The sequence below is a fragment of the Scyliorhinus torazame genome, chromosome 7 (genome assembly GCF_047496885.1).
Source record: "Scyliorhinus torazame isolate Kashiwa2021f chromosome 7, sScyTor2.1, whole genome shotgun sequence".
In the NCBI taxonomy this organism is placed as follows: domain Eukaryota; kingdom Metazoa; phylum Chordata; class Chondrichthyes; order Carcharhiniformes; family Scyliorhinidae; genus Scyliorhinus; species Scyliorhinus torazame.
Genome location: NC_092713.1, coordinates 135,743,647 through 135,763,647, shown reverse-complemented (window position 1 = coordinate 135,763,647; position 20,001 = coordinate 135,743,647).

Here is a 20,001-nt window from a genome sequence, read left to right as displayed (position 1 = left end):
TAGATGAAAAAGTTATCAAAGATGCCAAACAGCAAGAACTGCATAGTTGGAGTGAATTTGGGGTGTACACGGAAGTACCAGATAGGGGACAAAGAGCTCTATCCCACAGATGGATTTGCACAGAATAGGTTCTTCCGGATGGAACTTATAAGGCAAAGGCCAGGCTTGTGGCAAGGGGATTTGGAGAAAACTTAGACGATCAGGATTTAAGGGAAGATTCACCTACGGCAGGAACGGTTATTTTAAAGATCTTCTTGGCTCTAGTAGCCACAAAGGCATGAGAATGCAAATCTATAGATATAAAAGCTGCCTTTTTGCAGGGGCATCAGCTCCAGAGAGACATTTTTCTCCGTCCTCCTAAAGAAGCAGCTAACACAGAAGGGGTACTCTGGAAGTTGAACAAATGTGCATATGGATTAAATGATGCGTCTAGAGTCTGGTATTTTTCGATAAGATCAGTTTTGTTAAAGTTAGGCTGTTGCCAGTTGAAAGCAGATCCGGTAATGTTTTACTGGCACTATAAAGGAAATCTTTCTGGCATCTTTATGATGCATGTCGATGATTTTTTGTGGGGTGGGACTATTGATTTCAAAGCTATTGTAATCTCTGGTTTGAGGAAAGAATTCAGGGTCGGAAGGCAGGCTTCCGGTGCATTTAAATATATTGGACTGGAAATCGGACATACTAAGTTAGGGGCAACTTTACGTCAGCAATCTTATTTGGAAAGCATCAGCCCAATAGCAATTAGTCATGGCCGGGTTTCACAAAAAGACGCAATGGTTTCAAAGATGGAAAAAGAGCAACTGCGAAGTTTAATTGGGCAACTGAATTGGTTAGGTAGACAGACTAGACCGGACTTGAGTTTTGATGTCTTAGAGTTGAGCACAAAAATGAATGATCCCAAAATGGAAGACATAATAAGAGCAAATAAAGCGTTGGTCAAACTAAAAATGCAGGAATGTGTTTTGAAGTTCCCGGTTTTAGGTGACCTTAGGCACTTGAAACTCATAGTTTATAGTGATGCACCCTATGCAAATTTATGTGATGGGGTTTCAAGCGCAGGAGGTTTTATAATTTTCCTTTTGGGGAACAATGTAAATGTTGCCCTCTTGTGTGGGAAACAAAGAAAATAAGGAGAGTGGTCAAAAAGACTTTGGCTGCTGAGATGTTACGCCTTGTAGAGGCGGTGGAAAAGGTGGCCTTTTCTATATCTCAGATATTGACAGAAATTTGGGGATTTGGATAATATACCTATTAATGTCGCATTGACATAAATCCCTGTGGGGAAATGTGCACTCTACAAAAATTGTCAATGAAAAAAGGTGAAGAATAGACATCGCAAGTTTGAAGCAGATGTTGGACAGAGGGGAGATAGCAAAAATTAAATGGGTCGATAGTAGTTATCAATTGTCAATCTGTTTTACAAAAAGAGGGGCTAGGTCACAGAAACTTTTGGATATTGTTAATGAAGGGCACCTGCTTCTGTGACTGTTTTTTTTCCTTCCAAAAAAAAAGAAAAAAAAAGAGAAGGGGGGAAATTGCGTGTGTGTTTTTGAGTTTGTTGTAATTTTGTTTTCACCTCATTATTTTTTTTCTCCAAGAAAGGGGAGACTGTTAAGTAATGGGTTAAGACACATTCTAATTAGTTGTCTCATTTATGTTAAGTATCCAATAATTGACACTGATTATGTAAAGAGGAGTCAGATGGCCTTTGTGTCAGATGATGTGAAGATAGAGTTTTGTGCAGAGTCTATTAAAGTGAAATAAAGGTGTTTGTGAAAAGGAACAGAACCTTTGATTCTTTATACAACAGCAGCTAAACGTCTAACAACTTCTACCCTTTCCTTGCTCCAGGACACAAAAGTAAAAGAGGCGACAGCAAACAAACGCATATTTAACAGTCAACAGTACAATAAACTCATCAGCAAACTGTGAAAGCAATTATTCAATATCTTCAGCAAGTTTCTCAGTCAAATCAGTCTGTTACCCCTTCCCCTTCTCCAGCACCAGCATACGGTCATCTTATTTCCTCCTTTTCCTCTCTCCAGGCCACAGAAGCAAAAGAGGCAGCAGCAAACAAACACACAGCCTCCAGACTGTTGCAGTTGCATTTGGATCAATCCGCCTCACCCCGCCACCCCTCCCCTCCAACTCCCAGTAGTAGACTCTCAAAGGTGGGAACAATCATACTGGAAACTCACACCAACATAGAGCCCAGCAGAATCCTGATCTCTTACGCAGCCATGATTTTCGTCATTGATGGCCGAGTCTTCAGCTGCCTAGAACCCAAGTTCTGGACTTCCTGCGTAAACCTCTCCACCTCACTATCTCCCTGGCCTAAGAAGGCCTTTAAAATCAACTTTTTAAAAAAAATATATTTTATTGAAGTTTTTCAAACAAAGGTTTTCCGTTTTTACAACTTAATAAAGGAATATACATTAAACGTTATTTAAATAATATATTAAACTAACAACAGGTGGAAAAAGAAATAAACAAAAAGCAAATATCAACAACTAACTAAGAAAAACAAGAACATGGAATAATCCTCCCCCCCCCCCCCCCCCCCCCCCCCTCTCTCCCCTGGGTTGCTGCTGCTGTCTTTTCAGTTTTTCCATTATCGTTCCACGAGATAGTCAAGGAACGGTTGCCACCGCCTGGTGAACCCCTGAGCCGATCCTCTTAACGCATAATTTATTTGTTCCAGTCTTATAAACCCTGCCATGTCGTTTATCCAGGCCTCCGCACCCGGGGGCTTCGCTTCTTTCCACATACGTAGAATCCTTCGCCGGGCTACTAGGGACGCAAAGGCCAAAACGTCGGCCACTTTCGCCTCCTGCACTCCCGGCTCTTCTGCAACCCCAAATATAGCCAACCCCCAGCTTGGTTTGACCCGGACCCCCCACCACCTTTGAGATCACTCTTGTCACACCCTCCCAGAACTCATGCAGTGCCGGACACGACCAGAACATGTGAGTGTGGTTCGCCGAGCTTCCCGAGCACCTCCCACACCTGTCCTCCACCCCAAAAAACCTGCTCAGTCTTGCTCCCGTCATATGCGCTCTATGTAGAAGCTTAAATTGAATCAGGCCAAGCCTGGCACAAGAGGACGAGGAATTTACCCTACTTAGGGCATCTGCCCACAGCCCCTCCTCAATCTCTTCCCGTAGCTCCTCTTCCCATTTTCCCTTCAGCTCCTCTACCATCGCCTCCCCCTCGTCTCTCATCTCCCTGTATATTTCGGACACTTTACCTTCCCCAACCCATGCCCCCAAAATCACTCTATCCTGGACCCCCTGTGTCGGGAGCCGCGGAAATTCCCTCACCTGTTGCCTCGTAAATGCCCTCACTTGCATGTATCGGAAGGCATTCCCTGGTGGCAACTTATATTTTTCTTCCAATTCTCCCAAACTCGCAAACGTCCCGTCCACAAACAGGCCCTTCAGCTTCCTAATTCCTGCTCGCTGCCAACATTGAAATCCCCCATCTATCCTCCCGGGACGAACCTGTGGTTATTCCTTATCGGGGACCACACCGAGGCACTCGTCACTCCCCTATGTCGTCTCCACTGCCTCCAGGTTTTCAAGGTCGCCACCACCACTGGGTTTGTGGTGTACCTTTTCGGGGAGAATGGTAGCGGCGCCGTCGCCAGCGCTTTTAGGCTCGTTCCCTTACAGGACGCCATCTCCAACCTTTTCCACGCCGCACCTTCTTCTTCCCTCATCCACTTACAGACCATCGACACATTGGCGGCCCAATAGTAGTCACTCAGACTCGGCAGTGCCAATCCCCCTCTGTCCCTACTGTGCTGCAGGAACCCCCTCTTTACCCTCGGGGTCTTTCCCGCCCACACAAAGCTCATAATGCTCCTATCTATTTTTTTGAAGAAGGCCTTTGTAATCAGGATGTGGAGGCACTGAAACACGAAAAGAAACCTCGGGAGGACCACCATTTTAACCGCCTGTACTCTGCCCGCCAATGACAGGGGCACCATATCCCACCTCTTAAAGTCCTCCTCCATCTGCTCTACCAATCGCGTCAGGTTAAGTTTATGTAGGGTTCCCCAGTTCCTGGCCACCTGTATCCCCAGGTATTGAAAATTCCTTGCTACTCTCCTCAGCGGCAGAGCATCTATCCCCCTGCCCTGTTCCCCGGGGTGCATCACAAAAAGTTCGCTCTTTCCCATATTTAATTTGTATCCCGAGAACTCTCCAAACTCCCTGAGGATCTGCATTAACTCTGGCATCCCCTCTACCGGGTCCGCCACATATAGCAGCAAATCGTCTGCATATAGTGATACTCGATGTTCCTCTCCCCCTCCAAGCACCCCCCTCCACTTCTTAGAGTCCCTCAGCGCTATGGCCAATGGTTCAATTGCCAACGCGAACAGTAACGGGGACAGGGGGCACCCTTGTCTTGAACCCCTGTGTAGTCGAAAGTATCCCGATCTTTGCCTGTTTGTAACGACGCTTGCCACCGGGGCCGCGTACAAGAGTCTAACCCATCTAATGAACCCCTCCCCGAACCCAAATCTCTTCAGCACCTCCCACAAATAGTCCCACTCCACCCTATCGAATGCCTTCTCTGCATCCATCGCTACCACTATCTCTGCCTCCCCCTCCGGTGGGGGTATCATCATCACCCCCAGCAACCTTTGTACATTGGCATTCAATTGTCTCCCCTTAACAAACCCTGTCTGGTCGTCATGTACCACCTCTGGGACACAATCCTCTATCCTTGTCGCCATCACTTTGGCCAGCAGTTTGGCGTCTACATTTAGGAGGGAGATGGGCCTGTATGACCCGCACTGCAGCGGGTCTTTGTCTCGTTTCAGAATTAGCGATATCGTCGCCTCCGACATTGGCGGGGGTAATGTCCCCCTTTCCTTAGCCTCATTAAAGGTTCTCGCCAAAAGCGGGGCCAACAGATCCATATACTTCCTATAAAATTCCACCGGGAACCCATCTGGTCCCAGGGCCTTCCCTGCTTGCATGTTCCCAATTCCTTTGATCACCTCATCCACCTCAACTGCCCCTCCACCCTCGGGAACTCTAGCTGGTCCAAAAAGTGTATCATTCCCTCTTTCCCCTCCGGGGGTTGGGACTTGTACAGCCTCTCATAGAATGTCTTGAACACGTCGTTCACTTTCCCTGCTCTCTGCTCCATCTTTCCCGTTTCGTCCCTAACTCCTCCAATCTCCCTCGCCGCCCTCCTCTTCCGAAGTTGTTGGGCCAGCAGCCGGCTCGCCTTTTCCCCATATTCATATTGCATCCCCTGTGCCTTCCTCCACTGTGTCTCTGCCTTTCCCGTGGTCAGCAGGTCAAACTCCATCTGTAATCTTCGTCTTTCCCTGTATAGCCCTTCGTCTGGGGCCTCCGCATACTTCCTATCCACCCTCAAAATTTCCCCTACTAATCTCTCTCTTTCTTTACCCTCTTGTTTCCCCTTGTGGGCCCTGATGGAAATCAGCTCTCCTCTAACCACCGCCTTTAGCGCTTCCCATACTACTCCCACTTGGACCTTCCCATCGTCCTTGACCTCCAGGTATCTTTCGATACATCCCCTCACCCTTCCGCATACCCCCTCGTCCGCCAGTAGTCCCATGTCTAATCGCCAGAGCGGGCACTGCTCCCTTTCCTCTCCCAGTTCCAGATCCACCCAATGCGGGGCGTGATCTGACACGGCTATAGCCGAGTACTCCGTTCCTGCCACCCTCGGGATCAGTGCCCTACCCAAAACAAAAAAGTCTATCCGAGAATATACCTTGTGGACGTGGGAGAAAAAGGAAAACTCCTTACCCATCGGTCTGGCAAATCTCCACGGATCTACTCCCCCCATTTGCTCCATGAATCCCTTAAGCACCTTGGCCGCTGCCGGCCTTCTCCCGGTCCTGGATCTGGACCGGTCCAGCCCTGGGTCAAGCACTGTGTTAAAGTCCCCCCCCCCCCATTAACAAGTTGCCCACCTCCAGGTCCGGGATACGTCCCAGCATTCGCTTCATGAATCCCACGTCATCCCAGTTCGGGGCATATACGTTCACCAGCACAACCGCCTCACCCTGCAATCTGCCACTCACCATCACATACCTGCCCCCACCATCCACCACTATGGTCTTAGCCTCGAACGATACACGTTTCCCCACCAGTATTGCCACCCCTCTGTATTTCGCGTCCAACCCTGAGTGGAATACCTGTCCCACCCATCCTTTCCTTATTCTAACCTGATCCGCCAACTTCAGGTGCGTCTCCTGGAGAATAACTACGTCCGTCTTCAGTCTCTTTAAGTGCGCAAACACCTTTGCCCTCTTAATCGGCCCATTTAAACCTCTCACATTCCACGTGATCAGCCGGGTTGGGGGGCCATTTACCCCCCCCCCCTCGTCGACTAGCCATCCCTTTTTTAAAACCATCTCCTTACCCAGGTCTCACGCACCCGCCTGTCCCCCAGACGGCGCCCTCCCGCCCCGACCACCTCGTCTCATATCAGCTCCCCCTTACTCTCAGCAGCAGCAACCCAGTTAGTCCCCCCCCTCCCCCCCCTCCCCCCCCCCTCCCTCCCCCCTTCCCCTCCCCCCCCCCCCCCTAGATCCCCCTCTAGCTTGATTACTCCCCCCATATTGCTTCCGGAAGTCAGCTAACTCTGGCTGACCTCGGCTTCCCCCTTTCATCCTTTGACCTCCCTGCGTGTGAGGCTCCCTTCCTTCCTGCGCCCTTTTTTCCCGCCATAGTTTACATAGCGCGGGAAAATACCCGCGCCTTCCTCTCGGCCCCACCCCTAATGGCGCAGTTCCCTCATTCCACTTCCCTGTCCCCTTTTCCACTGGCGCCCACATTTCTTCATTTCCCCCACATCGGGGGGAAAAAAAAGAAATTCCCCTAAAATCGACTTCTTAACTAAGCTATTGGTTGTCTGTCCTAATGGAATCATAAAATAGTTACTTCACAGAAGGTGGCTGTAGTAGCCAAGCCAAGAGAATAAGCATAAAATGGCAAGTAGGATGCAAACGATACTCTTTTGATAACAAAACACAAATCTCCCCTCCCTGAAAGGTCTCCCTCCCCATCCTGCATCCAGGTCAGGGTTTTTATACTGTGAGGGCTCCCCTTGTTAAAGGGGAAGCCTTGCCCCGTTACTGGGGAAGTTCATATTCTGTGGAGGTACGAATGGTACACACCCCGTGACCTCCATGGGGGTTATAACAGTGGCCTTTAGGCCTGTCATATCTGTGTTGGTGCTCTGTAACGGAGATTCCCGAGAGCCACTCCATCACCTTTCCCCTGTAGCCTTGCAAATGTTTCACTTTCAGATATTGATCCAATTCCTATTTAAAAGCCATGATTGCTTTTGCCACCACCATATTTGTCAGGCAGTACATTCCAGATCCTAACCGCTCACGGTGTAAAAACATTTTCCTCATGTCTCCAATTCAACTTTGGCCAATTACCTTAAATTTGTGCCTCTGCTTCTCGATCCTTCCATCAAAGGAAACAGTTTCTCCTGATCTACTCTGTGCTGACCCCTCATGGTTTTGAATACCTCGATCAAATCTCCTTCAGCATTTTCACTTCCAATGAAAATAGTCCCAAATCTTCCTGTCTTTTAATGTAACTGAAGTTCCTCATCTCCGGGACCATGTTTGTGATGTTTCTTCTTAACTCTCCCTAATGCCTTCACACCTTTCCAAGAGTATGGTACCCAGAACTGAACGCAACACTCCACTTTGAGGCCAAGCCGACGTTCTTTAATCTCCTTCTGTGGCGTGGTGTCAACTTGTTATCTAATTATTGTTCTTGTGCAGCATTTTGAAGTGTTTTGGGCCTATGATGATGCTGTATAAATGCAGGCTGTTGCGAAGTTCAAAGGGTGACAGGACTGTGTTTAATCAGAGGCAAGGATTCTACTGGGAAACAGTGCATAGCAATCCAAAAGATTATTTAAATAAGTTACAAGCTATGATGCTCAATTACAAAAGTGTTATGCAGGTTGGTTCGATGTGGACTGCACTCGATGCAGGGAAGTTAGAAACAGACGTCTAACACAGAAGATCCAACACTGTTTTATTCAATTAGATGAACTGCTGTACATATTCAGCTGTGGGTTGACACTATACTGATCTGACTAGTGACCTTGTAGTAGCCTGACCAGACTTACTAGCTACCGCATGGTGTTTGTGCTTGCCAGCTCGTGGACTCTGACTGTCTCAGTAGCTGGGTCCCGAGAGAGCGGGAAATCTAGTGCCCTCTGGCTTTATAGTGGTAGTGTTCTGTCTGGTGATTGGCTGTGCTGTGTTGTATGGTTACTGGTCATCCTATGTGTCACTCACTGCCTGTCTGCATCTCATTATATACATGAGTGGATATTATGAGAGGGTCTTTCAAACGTTTCTCTCTGGGACCCATGTTTACCAACTGGCTGACCTTCAGGACTCACGGCGACTGACCTTCGCGACCCACGCCGGGCGACCATCGCGACCCACGCCGGCTGACCTTCACGAAACACCATTATTGCTTACCTTTAATGCGGCAGATGAGCCTGCCTGGTCCTCACGAACTCACTTGCATTGTCATTCATTATTGCATTTCTGTTAAGGACTGATGATTGAAATCATCAGCTGATGATTTCAATTCTCGCAGCATCCTATGAAAAAAGTCAAGAGACTTGTCCTTGAATGCGTCATGCTTAATTTTCAAATGCCTTTGACATTTTGAGGGTTTTAAACTTTCATTTGCCAGTACTTCCCTGCATGTAACAAACAGGGGCTTTGCATCCTGATTTGCATTGGCATAATTAAAGCCATACCTCAAGAAATCATCTTTATACTGCTTTGTTTCAATTTTCAGTTGCTTCTTAATGGGTTGTTCACCAGAGGCCTTGGAGCTCTGAACAGAGCTAACATTAGCAATGTTTGTCCTGGCATGGACTCTCCTGGGCAACTCTCTCCAGCAGATTCAGTTGTGAGATCCTGGCACGTTTGTGTCTCTGGCCCTGTTTTCCTTAATTACAAAATACTCCATCTTCAGTTCTTCACAGTCCTGTTGTTTGCTGGCAGCTACAAAATGGACAAATCTGTTCTCCGTGATTTCGCACCCAAAGCAGGGCCCATAGTGTGACGTCAGTGTATGTGCCAGGTCTGTGACATTCTCCCTGCGGCTGCTTCTAGCAGAAAGACTCCATCGTATACATTTAAAAGCTGGTCACAGCTGGAATTCTTTTACTTTTGCCTTTGAAACTTTATTTCCAATACCTGATTTTTCCAAGTTTATAACGTTTTACTACTGAAAATTAACGCAATTTCAGTTAAACATGCACATCCTTACATTTGCACACAAACTTTGTTTTAAATATATTCCCATTTCTTTAGAAATTTAAACAAGTTAGAAAAAAGTAGATTATCGTTTTTACTTTCAAAATATGACTTTAGACAAGATGAAGTAACTTGTCAAACACATGTCACAATATTACTTACGGGTTCCACTGCATTGCACTATCCAAACATCCAAGTCATCTCCTTCTCCATTCTCACCAAATGCACTTCCTGGTTTCCAGGGAGTGGTGACACAAAGTGATGACTGTGTAGGTTCCTTGCAGTGCTGACATGTGTCAGCCGTATTGACTGGTCATATTTGATCAGCATTCCTGGCTGACAAACCTGACCTGGCTTCCCTCTCACCGTCCAGTAGCTGGTACTGTCGTCAGATGCATCCACCCCAGTCACAGACTGCTGACCACTTTCCGACCCGTACTTCGCGTCATGGAAGGTCAAGCGGATGTTTTGCCGGTCATTGAGTAGCTTGACCATGAAGCAGGTCACATACTGCCGATCAGTGGTGGGGGATGAGCCGAGCAGCGTACAGAGGGCAAGTACCAGAGTGGAGCTCCAAGCTGGACCTTCCATCCTGGCCTGTCGTCAGCCCCTGTCCCCCGACCCCTGCCCCCCTCCCGCCCACATGGTGACCAGCAGACAGCCCAGCCTCATGCTGCTTCACCCCCTTGAACACCGTAGCCAATTGTGGGGGCCAGCACCCTTAAAAGCAGGTCGCGGCCATTGGGCGCTTTTCCTGCAATCGGCAATGTTGTGACGGATTACTCTCCCGAAACCCACCCGCAACCCACCCACAGGTTGCGACCCTGAGTTTGAAAAATTCTGCATTACACATTTATTATTAAGCCCTTTCTACCTACCCCTCCAAAATATTGCTCCCAAGTTAAAGGGATATAACTGGAGTCAGAAGAACTCCAGTTCTTCTGGAGTTCTTCTGAAGACAGATCCCACTGAGGAAGGACTCCAATTATATTTAAGGGAAGATCTGGGGACAGGTTGAAAATATTTTCCCCATTTGTGACTGACCTTTAATTAACCTGACCTCCATTGGCATTTTAAACATGGGAAATCAGGACTTGCTTTTCAATGGCCCACAGGCATTGGCACCCCCTAGAAAGGCATCGGTGTCCCCATCACTCCAATCAATAAAATTCTCTGACCCTGAAGCATATACCACATTACACCAACATATCTAAATACGAAAAAAGTTGACAACTGAGGCACAACCCTCAATTTTATCAATGTTTAGAAAATATTCTCCATAACAGATGACAAAGAATAAAGAAATGTACAGCACAGGAACAGGCCCTTCGGCCCTCCAAATCCGTGCCGACCATGCTGCCCGACTAAACTACAATCTTCTACACTTCCTGGGTCCATATCCCTCTATTCCCATCCTATTCATGTATTTGTCAAGATGCCCCTTAAATGTCACTAACGACCCTGCTTCCACCACCTCCTCCGGTAGCGAGTTCCAGGCACCCACTACCCTCTGTGTAAAAAACTTGCCTCGTACATCTACTCTAAACCTTGCCCCTCTCACCTTAAACCTATGCCCCCTAGTAATTGACCCCTCTACCCCAGGGAAAAGCCTCTGACTATCCACTCTGTCTATGCCCCTCATAATTTTGTAGACCTCAACCTCCTTCGTTCCAGTGAGAACAAACCGAGTTTATTCAACCGCTCCTCATAGCTAATGCCCTCCATACCAGGCAACATTCTGGTAAATCTCTTCTGCACCCTCTCTAAAGCCTCCACATCCTTCTGGTAGTGTGGCGACCAGAATTGAACACTATACTCCAAGTGTGGCCTAACTAAGGTTCTATACAGCTGCAACATGACTTGCCAATTCTTATACTCAATGCCCCGGCCAATGAAGGCAAGCATGCCGTATGCCTTCTTGACTACCTTCTCCACCTGTGTTGCCCCTTTCAATGACCTGTGGAGCTGTACTCCTAGATCTCTCTGACTTTCAATACTCTTGAGGGTTCTACCATTCACTGTATATTCCCTACCTGCATTCGACCTACCAAAATGCATTACCTCACATTTGTCCGGATTAAACTCCATCTGCCATCTCTCCGCCCAAGTCTCCAAACAATCTAAATCCTGCTGTATCCTCTGACAGTCCTCATCGCTATCCGCAATTCCACCAACCTTTGTGTCGTCTGCAAACTTACTAATCAGACCAGTTACATTTTCCTCCAAATCATACTACAAACAGCAAAGGTCCCAGCACTGATCCCTGTGGAACACCACTGGTCACAGCCCTCCAATTAGAAAAGCATCCTTCCATTGCTACTCTCTGCCTTCTATGACCTAGCCAGTTCTGTATCCACCTTGCCAGCTCACCCCTGATCCCGTGTGACTTCACCTTTTGTACTAGTCTACCATGAGGGACCTTGTCAAAGGCCTTACTGAAGTCCATATAGACAACATCCACTGCCCTACCTGCATCAATCATCTTAGTGACCTCCTCGAAAAACTCTATCAAGTTAGTGAGACACGACCTCCCCTTCACAAAACCATGCTGCCTCTCACTAATACGTCCATTTGCTTCCAAATGGGAGTAGATCCTGTCTCGAAGAATTCTGTCCAGTAATTTCCCTACCACTGAAGTAAGGCTCACCGGCCTGTAGTTCCCTGGATTATCCTTGCTACCCTTCTTAAACTGAGGAACAGCATTGGCTATTCTCCAGTCCTCCGGGACATCCCCTGAAGACAGTGAGGATCCAAAGATTTCTGTCAAGGCCTCAGCAATTTCCTCTCCAGCCTCCTTCAGTATTCTGGGGTAGATCCCATCAGGCCCTGGGGACTTATCTACCTTAATATTTTTTAAGACACCCAACACCTCGTCTTTTTGGATCTCAATGTGACCCAGGCTATCTACACACCCTTCTCCAGACTCAACATCTACCAATTTCTTCTCTTTGGTGAATACTGATGCATAGTATTCATTTAGTACCTCGCCCATTTCCTCTGGCTCCACACATAGGTTCCCTTACCTATCCTTCAGTGGGCCAACCCTTTCCCTGGCTACCCTCTTGCTTTTTATGTACGTGTAAAAAGCCTTGGGATTTTCCTTAACCCTATTTGCCAATGACTTTTCGTGACCCCTTCTAGCCTTCCTGACTCCTTGCTTAAGTTCCTTCCTACTTTCCTTATATTCCACACAGGCTTCGTCTGTTCCCAGCCTTTTAGCCCTGACAAATGCCTCCTTTTTCTTTTTGACGAGGCCTACAATATCTCTCGTTATCCAAGGTTCCCGAAAATTGCCGTATTTATCCTTCTTCCTCACAGGACATGCCGGTCCTGTATTCCTTTCAACTGCCACTTGAAAGCCTCCCACATGTCAGATGTTGATTTGCCCTCAAATATCCGCCCCCAATCTATGTTCTTCAGTTCCCGCCTAATATTGTTATAATTAGCCTTCCCCCAATTTAGCACATTCATCCTAGGACCACTCTTATCCTTGTCCACCAGCACTTTAAAACTTACTGAATTGTAGTCACTGTTCCCGAAATGCTCCCCTACTGAAACATCTACAAGTTGAAGTCTCCCATCACCACAACCCTGTTGTTTTTACTCTTTTCCAAAATCTGTCTACCTATCTGCTCCTCTATCTCCCGCTGGCTGTTGGGAGGCCTGTAGTAAACCCCCAACATTGTGACTGCACCCTTCTTATTCCTGATCTCTACCCTTCTAGCCTCACTGCCCTCTGAGGTGTCCTCCTGCAGTACAGCTGTGATATTCTCCCTAACCAGTGGCGCAACTCCGCCATCCCTTTTACATCCCCCTCTATCCCGCCTGAAACATCTAAATCCTGGAACGTTTAGCTGCCAATCCTGCCCTTCCCTCAACCAGGTCTCTGTAATGGCAACAACATCATAGTTCCAAGTACTAATCCAAGCTCTAAGTTCATCTGCCTTACCCGTAATACTTCTTGCATTAAAACATATGCACTTCAGGCCACCAGACCCGCTGTGTTCAGCAACTTCTCCCTGTCTGCTCTGCCTCAGGGCCCCACTGTCCCTATTCCCTAGTTCTCCCTCAATGCTCTCACCTTCTGACCTATTGCTCCCATGCCCACCCCCCTGCCATACTAGTTTAAACCCTCCCGTGTGACACTAGCAAACCTCGCGACCAGGATATTTATGCCTCTCCAGTTTAGATGCATCCCGTCCTTATATAGGTCACACCTGCCCCGGAAGAGCTCCCAGTGGTCCAGATAATGGAAACCCTCCCTCCTACACCAGCTGTTTAGCCACGTGTTTAGCTGCTCTATCTTCCTATTTCTAGCCTCACTGGCACGTGGCACAGGGAGTAATCCCGAGATTACAACCCGAGAGGACGGTCTCTTAACTTTCTGCCTAGCTCCCTGAACTCCTGCTGCAGGACCTCATGCCCCTTCCTGCCTATGTCGTTAGTACCAATATGTACAACAACCTCTGCCTGTTTGCCCTCCCCCTTCAGGATGCCCTCTACCCGTTCGGAGACATCCTGGACCCTGGCACCAGGGAGGCAACATACCATCCTGGAGTCTCTTTCACGTCCACAGAAGCGCCTATCTGTGCCCCTGACTATAGAGTCCCCTATTACTATTGCTCTTCTGCGCTTTGACCCTCCCTTCTGAACATCAGAGCCAGCCGTGGTGCCACTGCTCTGGCTGCTGCCGTTTTCCCCTGATAGGCTATCCCCCCGACAGTATCCAAAGGGGTATACCTGTTCGAGAGGGGGACAACCACAGGGGATTCCTGCACTGACTGCCTGCCCTTTCTGGTGGTCACCCATTTCTCTGCCTGCACCTTGGGTGTGACCACATTTATATAACTGCGATCTATGACGCTTTCCGCCACCTGCATGCTCCTAAGTGCATCCAATTGCTGCTCCAACCGAACCATACGGTCTGTGAGGAGCTCCAGGTGGGTGCACTTTCTGCAGATGAAGCCATCCGGGACGCTGGAAGCCTCCAGGACCTGCCACATCTCACAGTCAGAGCACTGCACCCCTCTAACTGACATTGCGTCAATTAATTAAAATTAAGAGTTTTTCAAAAAAAATTTATATATTAAAATTTTTTTTTTTTTTTAAAGTTACTGTTAACTATATGTTTCCTAGCACTAGATTTCTAATATAAATGCGAAAGCTAAATATAGTACTCTCCGATCTCTGGCTTAGATACCCCTCTAAATTATAATTAAGTAATTATGTTTAATTGGTTACCAATGCTTAATTTTTTTAATTTAGTGTAGATTCCCAACCAGCCACTCAGGTCACAGCTTTTCTGTGATGTCACTTCAGTTTCCCCCCGACACACACAATTTGAAAAAGGTATAAAAGTAAAAATGAGTAAAAATCACTTACTTACCTTCTTACCTTCTGAGTGTCTTAGATGTTCTCAGGTTCTCTCCCTGACAGAGACTGCTCCTCCTCCTCCGAACGGCTCCCGAAACTAGGCCGCGATCTTTCGAAATCTCCGATCTGACTCGCAGCTCCTGCGCTTTTTAAATCTCCCGGCTCTCTCTCCTCTCGCGCTGTTTTCAATGTCCCGGCTCTCTCTCCTCCCGCGCTTTTTAAATCTCCCGCGCTTTTTAAATCCCCCGGCTTTCTCTCCTCTCGCGCTGTTTTCACTGTCCCGGCTCACTCTCCACTTGCGCTGTTTTCAATGTCCCGGCTTTCTCTCCTCTCGCGCTGTTTTCAATGTCCCGGCTCACTCTCCTCCCGCGCTGTTTTCACTGTCCTGGCTCTCTCTCCTCCCGCGCTGTTTTCAACGTGTCGGCTCACTCTCCTCCCGCGCTGTTTTCAATGTCCCGGCTCTCTCTCTTCTCGCGCTGTTTTCACTGTTACGTAGAACAAGAAAGTGTAACTCCCATCTTCAGATGTATTAATCGAATTGCTTTTTACCAATTAAGACCCAATTTGGTTAAATATAGGAATGTTTAGTATAAAGATCTTTAACTTGGGAGTCCACCAGAAAACAATCGACTTTTAACTCCAGAATGCGTGGATGATGTGCAGAATGCCTGCCCGTTCCTATCAGTGGGTTGACCAGTCCATAGCAATGCCCTCTACATGTTTCTGGCATGCAGCATGCCCTCAAATAGGCATCATCTCAACAGCATGCACAATATCTGGAGGTCACCTTGTCTAGTTGGCAAGAAAATCCTTGGTGGTGAGAGTGCGCGTTATCACAGAAGGTGGGGTTTGCTGGGCTGGGCTATTCTTGTAGAGTTTGCAGAGTTATTCCTTCTTCTGACCCGTTGGGAGTAAGAATTTACTTAAATTTTGACTGAGCTTCTTCCTCTTTGCCACCCGCTTCAATTTCACCCAAATATCACCCAAACTTACACAGGATCCTTTGCACATCCTAGGATTCTGACATGATCATAGACATGATTCAAGCAGGTGCTAGGTTTACCCAATGGAAGGCCACAGTAACGGAGCGAGGATGGAGCAATAAGTAGTGTACAACACTAGGGGCTGGTTTAGCACAGGGCTAAATCGCAGGCTTTGAAAGCAGACCAAGGCAGGCCAGCAACACGGTTCAATTCCCGTACCAGCCTCCTCGAACAGGCGCCGGAATGTGGCGACTAGGGGCTTTTCACAGTAACTTCATTTGAAGCCTGCTTGTGACAATAAGCGGTTTTCATTTTTTCATTCATTCACACAAAGAGTCGCAGAATGATAATAGAAGAAGACCAGTTTGCTCTTGGTGGTGTGCGAGCTCTGTAAAAGAGCTATGGGTTAAACCAATCCCCTGCAGTTTCCCGATGGCCCGGAAATGTTTCCTGTTCAGCCTTTATCCAATTTGCTTTTGAAAGCTACTTTTAAATCTGCTTCCACCATCCTTTCCATTCATTCCATTCCACCTACCTTCCAACTTGCTGTGTAAGTTAGTTTTCCCCTCATGTCGCTTCTGACTCTTTTGCCAATGACTTTAAATTTGTGTCCTTTGGTTACCAACTCTGATGCCAGTGGAAACAGTTTCTCCCTATTTACTCCAAAAAAAAACCTTTCATGGTTTTGAATATTTTAATCAAATCTGGTAAATCTCCTCTGCACCCTTTCTTTTTTTGAAAATAAATTTAGAGTACCCAATTCATTTTTTTCCAATTAAGGGGCAATATAACATGGCTAATCCACCTACCCTGCACGTCTTTGGGTTGTGGGGCGAAACCCACGCAAACACCTGAATGTGCAAACTCCACACGGACTGCGACGCAGAGCCGGGATCGAACCGGGTCCTCGGAGTCGTGAGGCAGCAGTGCTAACCACTGCACCACTCTGCTGCCCCTCTGCACCCTTTCTAATAATGCCTTGAATTGGTCACAATATTCCAGCTCAATAAAGCTTTAACGTAACTGCCTTGTTTTTGTCTCTTGGCTCCTAAGATGGCAACAATGTACACTTGAAGGATCGAGTTGAAAACAACCTGTGAGAAAATAAAATGATGTTCTAACTAGTTGTTTATTAAACCCTTGTGTGGAAGGTTCCAGAAATAGCCGAGTGCAAATTTGGCAATAAACGGATGTACTAATTACCCCTTCCTCCAAGAATATAAACTAATTCATTCTATGCCGGAGAACACATGATGCACAGTGAATGACTGACACTGTAAAATAGCAAAGCATTTTACTTCCAGAGATGCTGGGTAGGAAAAAAAAATGTATTCATTCCTTCCTCTGCAATTAGTCTTGACATTATTGTAACATTTGGAAGGCTGCTTCATGCCCTGTTAATAAAATAAAATACATCATGCAGTGTTCATTTAGCTGAAAAATACCCAGGAGTTCAAGATACAGCTTCACAAATTAACATCTGGTACAATAAAATGATCCACAAAAGCAAATATATATAGAAAATGAGATATTGGATAATTAAGCTGAATTTTACCAAAGGATATAAAATGATGAGGTCGACTACAAGAATAGCAAACATTGCATTATTATCCTTTCTTTCCATTCCAATAATATTGGGGGTTTGTAAATCAATGCAACAACTTGTTACTCAGTACAATATATTTTCAAAACCTCTCTCCCTGGTCTCCTGGCTTCTGACATGTCAAGAAATTAATTTCAGATTCAATTTTACAAAGAGGATTCCGCCAGGCATTTGCTGAAATACAATAATATTCTTTAAAACCAATTCCAGAAATTGTTTTGTGTTTGACTGACGTTAGGTGGTATTGGAAAAATATATTAAGTGGGTTGGAGCAACACAGCAGCCAATATGCAAACCTCCACTCCTTTCCTTCAACACTTCCAATCACGGGTTTAGATGCATGCATTTTTTTCACAGTATTATCAAAGAGCTTCCCTTCTGACCTGATCGCTCAGCTGACAAGGATTGATTTTAAAAACAGCCGGTGACACATGTGTTGAAACACTATCCCTTTCACTTAGATCCAGACCAGCATCCTCACTGAGTTGATTAATCACACCACGCTTGACTGGAATATATTCTTTCACAGGGTCTCAAGACTGCTCAATTCCTGGCTTTTCCCACTTTTCAACATTTATCAGTGCCAGCTCATCACAGCTTTTTGATACATATCCTGGTCTGTGCAGCTGGTTTCATCATCCTGCATTCTTGATTCAGACATTTCATTGATATTTCTCAATGACATGTTTTGTTTCAGAGAGATTGAGGAATAGAGGCCCCTTCTTCCTGATGCCTGAAACAGGTCTCGGCTGAAATTAGTTTGACCAGCTCGGTCCAGACGTGCTTCCTGAGGCCTGGAGAACAGAATTAAACTAGATGACTCGTGGCAAGCAGAAAGTGTTGCAGATCTGGTGAACAAATATTTCTCTGCTGCGACATTTTGACTGTGTGACCTAGATGTTTCCATTTGGTGTTCTGATCCGCTCCTGTAACTTTGCTGGAGTTAAGCAGAAACTAAATTTATGCACATTAATGGTTTCCCCACACCTCTGGCAAAGCACATCGGCGGAGTGAGAGCAGCTCTGAAGAAATTATGGGTCTATTTTCACAAACAATGAAATAGGAGAAACACTGACTGGACTTAATTAAGCAATATGGCTTAATTAAGCAAGAGAGGAAAAACCATCTCAATCATAAGAGAGGAAAGTGTGATTCTTGTTGCTGCCTGGTGCTGTTAAAAGATCACAATCCCCACAGTTCCTGCACTTTTTCACTCGTAACACAAGTAGATTGCACTAAGTGGACACATATGATTAGAAAGCCTGCTTGCAGAGATAGGATTTCGAAACATTCCAATTCCGAGCCATCAGCGGAGAAAACTGTTTAAATGCACTTATCAGAATCTTGCCTCAGATCCAACATGGCTGCCAATTGGAATTCATTTGGAATTATATCAGCATCTCTATACCATTGATAGCAGCAACTGTGATAGCTGCAGTTCTATTAACATGAAAATCCTGATCTATTTTGGCACACTACAGATTGGGACAAGTTGGTCTCATTTATCATTACTATATTAGTACTAGTACAACTCATCTTGTCTAATGAAGGAACGCTATGGCTCTAAGCTCTGGGGCGGGATTCTCCGACCTCCCGCTGGGTCGGAGAATCGCCGTGGGGCGGCGTGAATTCTGCCCCGCTACCCCGACGCTGGCTGCCGAATTCTCCGGTGCCGATGTTTTGGGCGGGGCAGGAATTGCGCCACGCCGGTCGGCGGCCGCTGGCAGCAGCTGCCCCCCCCAGCGATTCTCCACCCCGCGATGGGCCGAGCGGCTGCCCGTTTCCGGCCGGTCCCGCCGGCGTAAATCAAACCAGGTCCGTACCGGTGGGACCTGGTTCTGCAGGAGGCCTGCAGAGTCCTCGGGGGGGAGCACGGGGGGGATCTGGCCCTGGGAGGTGCCCCCACGGTGGCCTGGCCCGCGATCGGGGCCCACCGATCCGCGGGCGGGCCTGTGCCGTGGGGGCACTCTTTTCCTCCGCGCTGGTGGCTGTCAACCTCCGCCATGGCCGGCGCGGAGAGGAAACCCCCTGCGCATGCGCTGGGATGACGGCAGCACACGCTGGTGCTCCCGTGCATGCGCCAACTCGCACCGGCCGGCGGAGGCCCTTCGGTGCCGGTTGGCACGGCGCCAACCCCGCCGCCGCTGGCCTAGCCCCTGAAGGTGCAGAGTATTCCGCACCTTCCTGGTGGCCCGACGCCGGAGTGGTTCACACCACACCTCGGTGCCAGTACGGCCCGCTCCGCCGAGTAGAGGAGAATCCCGCCCCTGAACTCTTGCTTTGAGACATATGTGTGGTGTTGGGCGTTCTGACACACAGATGAGCCAACACAGTTGTATTTGGTACAACGCTGTTTTATTCAAACTTATTATCTACAGTTTTGTCTTGATACTCTGCACGTGGGGACTCCCTGTCTGTGATGTTAAAACAGGTCTTGTCGTTGTCCTTGTCCCCAGATCTACTGCCCACCAGGTGTGGTGTTTGTCCTTTTATACTGTCCCTGTCTTTGTCTGTGATTGGTTGTGGTGTTGTGTGTTCTGATTTGTCTGTTGGTGTGTCTATCATGATGTGTGTGTTTGAATATCATGACATCCCCCCTTTTTACAAAGATATGTGCCTACGTGGTTATAAATATAATCGTGTCGTGAGTGCATCTAAGAGTGTGTGTGTGTGTTGTGTACAGCATGTGCATATGACGTAACTATTTACATGGGGCGATGTCGGGTGCGTCATGCTAACGA